The 7941-nt window shown below is 35.4% G+C and overlaps 1 protein-coding gene across 2 annotated transcripts in view; it reads right to left on the bottom strand.

Moving 5' to 3' along the window:
- Window positions 1–7941, bottom strand: part of LOC107568719 (leucine-rich repeat-containing protein 38-like) — a 38143-nt gene that overhangs the window by 15722 nt on the left and 14480 nt on the right. The window lies entirely within an intron of this gene.

Here is a 7941-nt window from a genome sequence, read left to right as displayed (position 1 = left end):
TTTTTTTAAGCAATTAATAATGCATTCAGTAAAGATGTATTAAATTAATGAAAAGTGACAGTAGAGATATTCAAAATTTCTATTACAAACAAATGCTGTTCTTTTGAATTTCTATTCATCAAAGAATACTGAATAAAAAAATGTTGCGGTTCGTGCGCTTGCATTGACTTACAAAGATACATAACAGCTACAAGTGTATGCACTACTTGCTTTATGCAAGCACTATATTTTATAGAATATTTATTTATAGAATAAATCAATAAACAGGGGTGCCGTGTAAAAAATCCTTTTTTAATATTCTTAAATTGCTAAAATGTTCAAAAAAGCATCTATTATATAATATCCATTTCTGATGTCGCCAATAATTAGAGATGCACCAAAATTTCGGCTGCCGAAAATTAGTTCACCGCTCAGGATTCACTTTCACGTGGTGTGACGCTCTGCGTATTATCCCGCTCTATGCGTGTGCGCTCCACTCATATACCATTCATGCTCATCGGAACAGCAAAGTCCACTCAAAAATCGAGCCGACAGGAAACATCGATGTAGTACAGTATTGTTTCTGTCTGCAATAGCCCTATTGTGTTGTAACAAGGTGTGGTAAATGGGCAACTCTGGTAACGCTGCCCTCTCATTCATTGATCTGCTAACCGCTATGTTATGCTCACTTGTTCTGATAATAATAGCTTTCTAGTATTAAACATTATTTGGATAATTGGTAAAAAATAAAAATAAAAGTTAAATATCTTAACCCTACTGTTATACCTACCTGAAAAACTAAAAAATCGAAGTTAGAAATTCAAATATTGTGACAAAATTAATTTTGTAAGGTGCCACAAGTTTGTTAAAATTTCCAAAGGGTGCCGCGACTAAAAAAAAGGTTGGGAAACACTGGGATAGATCACTATACAGGATTTACCCTATTATACTTTATCAACACGAATTGATAGGTGAAACAACAAACAGCCACCCACAAATAGTCTATATACAAAAGTATCAGGCTGTCTTTGAGTTCACGTGAACAACGGTTAACGTAAAGTTACTCGTCAGGCTACAGAAGAATACCATAATTCCTCCGTTCAATTAGGCCTAAGACATCGAGAGTCACGCAGACCTATAACAACACAGCCACAACACTTAATTGCGAATAAGATGCCTTACCTTAACACAGAATCGACCACAGAGTCCAACGTTAATATTTTTTCTACGAATCTTTGAGTTAACATGTACTAAACATGAGTGGAATTTGCACCGCACGCCCCCACACCTTGATACTCATGACAAGAATAGCATGTATAGTTATCTTAATTGAAGGGAATTAGGTTTAAATCGCCGTCATGCATGAATGAATGAATGAATGAATGATATTTTTGCAATTTCACACATAATAATCCACGATGATCACATTACACAAAACTGAAATTGCACGTCAAAATAACACATTGTCAATATTTTTTGAGACCCCCCAAAATTTCTTATTAAGGGGAGCCGAGCTCCCCCTAGCTTCCCCGTAGTTCGCACCCTGAATATAATGATAACATAATGACAGTAATAGTACAGCTTTATTAGTTAACATCCAAGGACTGGACAACTGTACTCTATGGTCATTCAGATCAGATTCATCTGACACAAATGGAATCCCTGGACTCATTTCAAGAAATTTTTGAATATTATAGATGGAAACGAAATGGTAGGGGGCTTATGAGATGGCCTAAAATAGCTCTCATGTTTATTTATGCCACTATTTGACCAGGACAGGAGTCAGATTGTCAGTGCTCACTCATTTAAAACAACACACAAACACACACACACACACTCAGCATGGCCCCGCTGATTCACTGCTGCGTGTTAATGAGACTGAATCAAGGGCATATAAGACTTGGGCACATCGACAGCACATAATCATGAAATCCACAGAGAGGAATATCTGACAACAGCTTTCAGCTGCACAGAGAAATATAATCAACTCGCATTATATAAATGTAAATTATATATTTGTATATGCGAGTAGATGTTAATAAGAGTGTGATTAGAGTTTACATGAAGGAATTTAACAGAGAAAAACGCTTCTTCATCTAAATGAGTGGAAAACAAAAAGAAATAAGAAAGAAAAGTAAATGAGTTCTGAAGATGATATCAAGGCAGGCTTGTTTTCTTCTATGGCTGATTGCTTAGACGCGAGAAATAAAACAGCAGGAGCATATCATGAGATCCAAAGATGATAAAAACAAGCAACGGGCTTTTCACTCGTTTCTCTCTCTCGCAGTCAGAACGTGCAGTCTCACAGAAGAATGGGAGTGATGACATGTTTGCTTTCATTGCTTTTAACAGCCAGGTCATCTGATGCACTGGAGCGTGAGGCTCTGTGTGGGAGATGTAACTATATCCAGAGCTAACTCACAGTTTGTGTGGGATATCTGCACAACGGCAGAAGACGACAGAGGTGTGAATCTAACTTCTCTCATTTTCACTTGCTCTGTAATGTAAAACGCTGCAAGCATTTTACATGGTTTAACTAATATTTTACAGTAAATTACCATATTTAGAATTTTACTATGAAATCAGTGCACACAAGTTCATTTTCACTCAATAGGGGAATACCATATGGCCTTGCATTTAATTTTCAAAATAATGTATAACTGTATAAAAATGTATAATATTAATTTTTCATTTTGTTCACCCATATTTAATCACCTGGGCCAAACGATAAAGGATTTTCTGACTCACAAATGAAAGTTTAACAGCAATTTACCATAATAGTTCTGAAATTAATTCCATTTCAATATTACTGTGATTTTATGATATATAACATTATAAGTAATAGCCAGTAATATGCTGTCACATTCGCAGTCAGATGTTTTACAGTGTGCATTAAACTGATGTGTAATTTCATTTATAAGGACTTGATGTAACAATTAAAGCCTATGAAGACATTTTAATTACGGGTTGTCGCAGACATGCCTCAGCCTCAGTCCGGACACCAGCCAGCCTTGTGCTTTTATTATGCACTGAAACGCATGTTAGTTTCTGGCAAGTCAGTGCAGAGGAAATGTTCACAAATTACCAGTTGAAAACGGACGCATGTTGGCTGGTAATCATGGACAGTTGTAAACTGATACACTCTGCAGACCTTGAGGTTGTCAGGATGTTATTCACAGAACGACATTAGTGCGATATCTCGTGACATTAGTCAGCAGTCCTCTGTAACGAATCAGCTCATGACAGGAAATATGAATAATTAACCATAACTAGTTATGATTAATTATGAATATTTTAGATCCGCTGTAGATATTTAGCTGACCTCTCAGGGTCAACTGTCTTGTCAATTCTAAGAACGTTAATTTCCTGGTTAAGGGAAATAACTTTCTTACTGTACAATTCTACAAAAGCTTGTAGCGTAAATCTGCATGATTAGTGACTCCGGTTATGAGCAAACAATGAACACGTCAAGTGTGATACAAGTAAGGTTTTATTAACTACATAAACACTTAAACTAGTGGGACAAAGAGTGGGTTATCCTACTCACATTCCTGGGGGGGTCATAAAACCAGTGATATCATGATTAGTTGTCATGGTGACCAAAGGGGGGATGGTGTTCAGCAGAAATCCTGGCATCCAGTTTATTGAGTGAGGGGACTGTGACGATTTGTTAATCTAATGAATAATTGATTTGTTAAATCAAATAAAAATTAGTGTGTCAGATTGGTCGAGACGCTACACCTCCATGACAGCCACTGACCTGTCTCTATCACAAACATGATGTCTAACGTGTCATCTGAGCACCATCATCACAGGTCATGAGATTAACAACTTTTGTGGAGCTGTTGACAGATATTTAGCAGGGAACATTACAATGCTAATACTTCCACAGAAACTGGAGAGCATTTTTTGCGTAAAATGACTAGCTTCCAAGGTAAATACATTTTGTGGGATAAATTCCCTGCAGGTATCAGGCATAAAATGTTGATATGATTAACACAAAGGTGGAGGTACCGGGGGAAGCCAAGCTCAGAGCAGGTGGGTGGACGCTACTGGAGACAAATGTAATGGAAAACCTCAAGCACTGGAGTGCTGCGTAGTTGATCTTTAGCTTATTAAAATGTAATACACAAAACATACATCGTTTTTTTTCTAAATATGTATCCTAATTTTTTCTAACCCCCAGGTAGTCATCTTAAAATAACTATTAAAATATATACAAAACACACAAGCTTTCTACATGTACATCTAAACATTTCTCTTATTTTTTGGTCAAATAATCATCAAATTGGTTATTAAAATACACATAATGAACAAAATATAGACCGATAGGTTCTACATCTCTCTCTCTCTCTAAAACACAAAATATACATAGTTTTAAGTCTAAGCATTTCTCCTTCTTGTTTCTTTCTTTCTTTCTTGCTTTCTTTCTTTTTGTCAAGTAATCATCAAATTGATTATTAAAATATATGTAACGTACAAAACATAGGCCTACATAGGTTTTGTCTAAACATTTCTCTTATTTGTTTTTCTTAGTTTTCATCTGGTATTTGTCTTACATTATATATATTATACACACACACACACACACACACACAGACTATACAGTGTCTATGTCTAAACATATCTCTTAGTATTTTTCTGTATTTTTAAAGCAATTAAATCATCAAATTAATTATTAAAAATATATTGTACAAAATGTAGAACTACTAGTTTCTCTGTCTAAACATTTTTCTTAGTTTTTGTCAGGCAATTATCTTTAACTATTAATATACGTATATAATTTATCAGCCTTGTTTTTTTTTCTTAAGTATTTCTCTAGTGACAAGCAATTTAGGCTAGCATTAGCTAGCTAATCTACAAGCATATAGGATTTGTTTTCTTTAATTATTTTTTATTAATGTGTGTTTCATGGTTTTATTTCCAAGAAGGAAGAGGATGGGATTCAAGCTGGACTCAAAACTCATATCACCTGCTTGAGCACAATGTCTCAATTGCGGCAACACATCTCCGACTGTAAACTGTTTTACTTTGTAATGGCCCCAGTGACCACACATCATTTACATATGAATTTCTCTTCCATTTTTAAGTAAGAGTCTATGTATCTGTGTATTGATTTTCACGTCAGATTCGAGAGCAAGTCTGAAATGTGAGCTTGGAGAGTCCATCTGTGCCTTAGTGTCAGGATAACTTGCTGGAGGATGACGAAGATAAATTGCCTGTATTTATATTCACATAGCTTCGTCACACACTCTGCTAACTTCAGACAGTGGCCTCTGGCACTTTAAGAGGCTGTTCTCTTTGATCATGTGACCCCCACCTGTCTCTTTAGGTTGATTAATGTTGCTTAAGACTTCACAAATACCTGCTCAAGATGTAATTTAGGAAATGGATAGCACAGGCTGTGTTCATAGAGAGAAATTAATCAATACTCAGTGTGGCAGGAAATATTCTTGACCTCAGCGCATCATGACCTGGTTAAGGTTGTAAATGATTTATTTCCGGTTACTGTACTTGCCCAGGGAGCCTGCTATATGGAAGCTTGCTACATTTCGTGGAAATGAGGTTTCTGACATTTCAATCATATTTATGTGTCCACGGGTGCACTGCATGTGCCACGGTTCAAGGAGATTTTAAACACTGTTTGAGATTTATATGTTGTGTTGATGGAGTACAAAAACAGGCAAAAGCAGCATGTCCTGAAGAGCCTGAGGAAATTTCCAATATGTTTGTTTTCTGAAAGTTAAGTTTCAAGTTTATTTAAAGGAACTGTTCCACTAAGGATGCTCTGATTGATGTTCACCTACCATAAAAAAGTAAGCTGAAAAGTGGAGCAGCTAATATTATTCCGAGCTCTTAAAGGGGAGTGTTTGATTTGTATAACATTTAAAGGGGAAGAATGAGTCAGAACATTTTAAAGGCAAAGCATTTGAAATGTAAAATACAACATTCTGACTTTTACAGAATTAGTTAAATGAGCAATATTACATGAGTAGCCGTGCAATATTGTTGTATATCAGCACTGCTGTGATTGGCACGAGGCCAGAGTGTCTTTAAAAACCCTCTTTTGTGTGAACTACTTCCTTCTGTAATTCAAATCTGAATTTTACAGTTTACCAGCTGAGCCCAAGCCTCCGTTTCTATTTCAAAAACGTCACTGTAGAACTAGTAATGAAGGAACGCTGAGTTGCTTCATTGAAAACGTATTGTAATTACTGTTTTTAAAGCTCACTGTAGAGTATTATGAGAGAGATGGACTGAGCGAGTATGATTACCTGCATCTGATACAGCATTCATTCTTCAGCTCAATCTCATTAGTTTGAATGTCCGCTGAGGGAAGCGATATCTTTGTCTAATAAGATTTCCCATGACAGCACTGCTCAGTGCAGTTGTTGGCTGCATCTTACAAGGTGTTGTTACAGTAAAAATTATTTAGTAAAAATAACTTCCTAGTTTACAACCCTGTTTCAGTCTCTTTCAATATAAAAGTCCTTACTGCTGAGTCTCTCATAAAAACTGTTACTTGTCGCCATCTAATAGTGGAATAATGTAACTAAAGTCACCATCACGAACACACACACCATTTCCTAATACTAAATACTATTATTCAATACTACAATATTATTTATTGCAATATAATATTTAATGAACAACAACAACAGCCATCATAACAGTTATATAGATTAGATTATATATTATATTAGATCCATGCATTACAGTCGGTCTTAATATAGATCTGTCTCAATGTTAATCAACCATTAAAAGAAAAGATGGAATCACTCGCTGCTCTTGATTAAACTAGTGTTTATTTTATTTGATCTTATTTTTAATAACAAAGATAAAATAAAAAATAGCTATATTGTTATTAATAATATAGTAATTATTATTAAGAAAATAATTGAAGGAAATATGCACGGTTGCTTGGTGATTTTTCTTTGGAATCCTTAGAAAATTTTAACTCGATTTTTCTCAATATCAACTCTGTTGACTGGCCTTCAAATGGCTGTAGCTCAGTCATGGTTGGTCTGATTCCAACAACTTTTCAACATTTTGAAGATATTTTAATGTAGAATGTGAAAATAAAAATAACTCATTTTTGAAAATGTGCTTATTCCTACTCATTTTGCCAGCACATGTCACATTTAGGCTGAATGACTTCTGTTTCAAAACTTTGCATCTTACATTTTATTTCAGGTACATGTTAACGCTGCAATCTATGTAAAATAGACTAGGTCTTTTCACACCCTCGGCTGTGAAAGCAGAGCTGTGAACACTCAAACCGGTCAGATTCCCGGATAGCGCTAAGAGGCCCAGAGGAAAACTATCACACTTGCTCGCTTTTAATGAGAAGATCTAAGACAAGCTGTGCCTACACGGTGTCAGGCTCTCTCTCGTGAGTGCCAAAAGATAGTCTTCTGTCTAGCTGTGATTAATCACGCAGATTTTCTCTGACCTTTGAACCTAAATATGTTTTTGCTACAGGGAGTAAGCCTGATTCTGTCAGTTTTAACATTTAATATGACCCTGTTATACACCTGTGCAGTGTTGATTCAAATCTGATAATGCTCCACTTTCAATTGTCAGCATGGCGAGCTTTTATGAGCCACACAGAAGATCACACTGTTATCCTTTGTCAAAGCTCATTCTTTGACAAAGGTATTTTGGAGGGCCAAAATTGTTCCTCTCTTGCTTACATCCATATTTTACTCCCTAAACCAATGTGTTATTGTCAAACATGAATTAGAGGATGAATGTCACCCCCTCTGGAGACTGAAAAAAAAAGTAGACTGCAACTTAATATATGATGTTTTATTAACAAAGTTCGGGAGGAGCACATTCAGATAATCAACCAATTCAGCACAGGTGGAGCTCGTTTAGATAATCAATATATATATATATATATATATATATATATATATATATATATATATATATATATATATATATATATATATATATATA

Source organism: Sinocyclocheilus grahami, unplaced genomic scaffold (assembly GCF_001515645.1).
Source record: "Sinocyclocheilus grahami isolate Dianchi unplaced genomic scaffold, SAMN03320097.WGS_v1.1 scaffold3.1, whole genome shotgun sequence".
Classification (NCBI taxonomy): Eukaryota; Metazoa; Chordata; class Actinopteri; order Cypriniformes; family Cyprinidae; genus Sinocyclocheilus; species Sinocyclocheilus grahami.
This window is presented reverse-complemented; position numbering and strand designations above follow the sequence as displayed.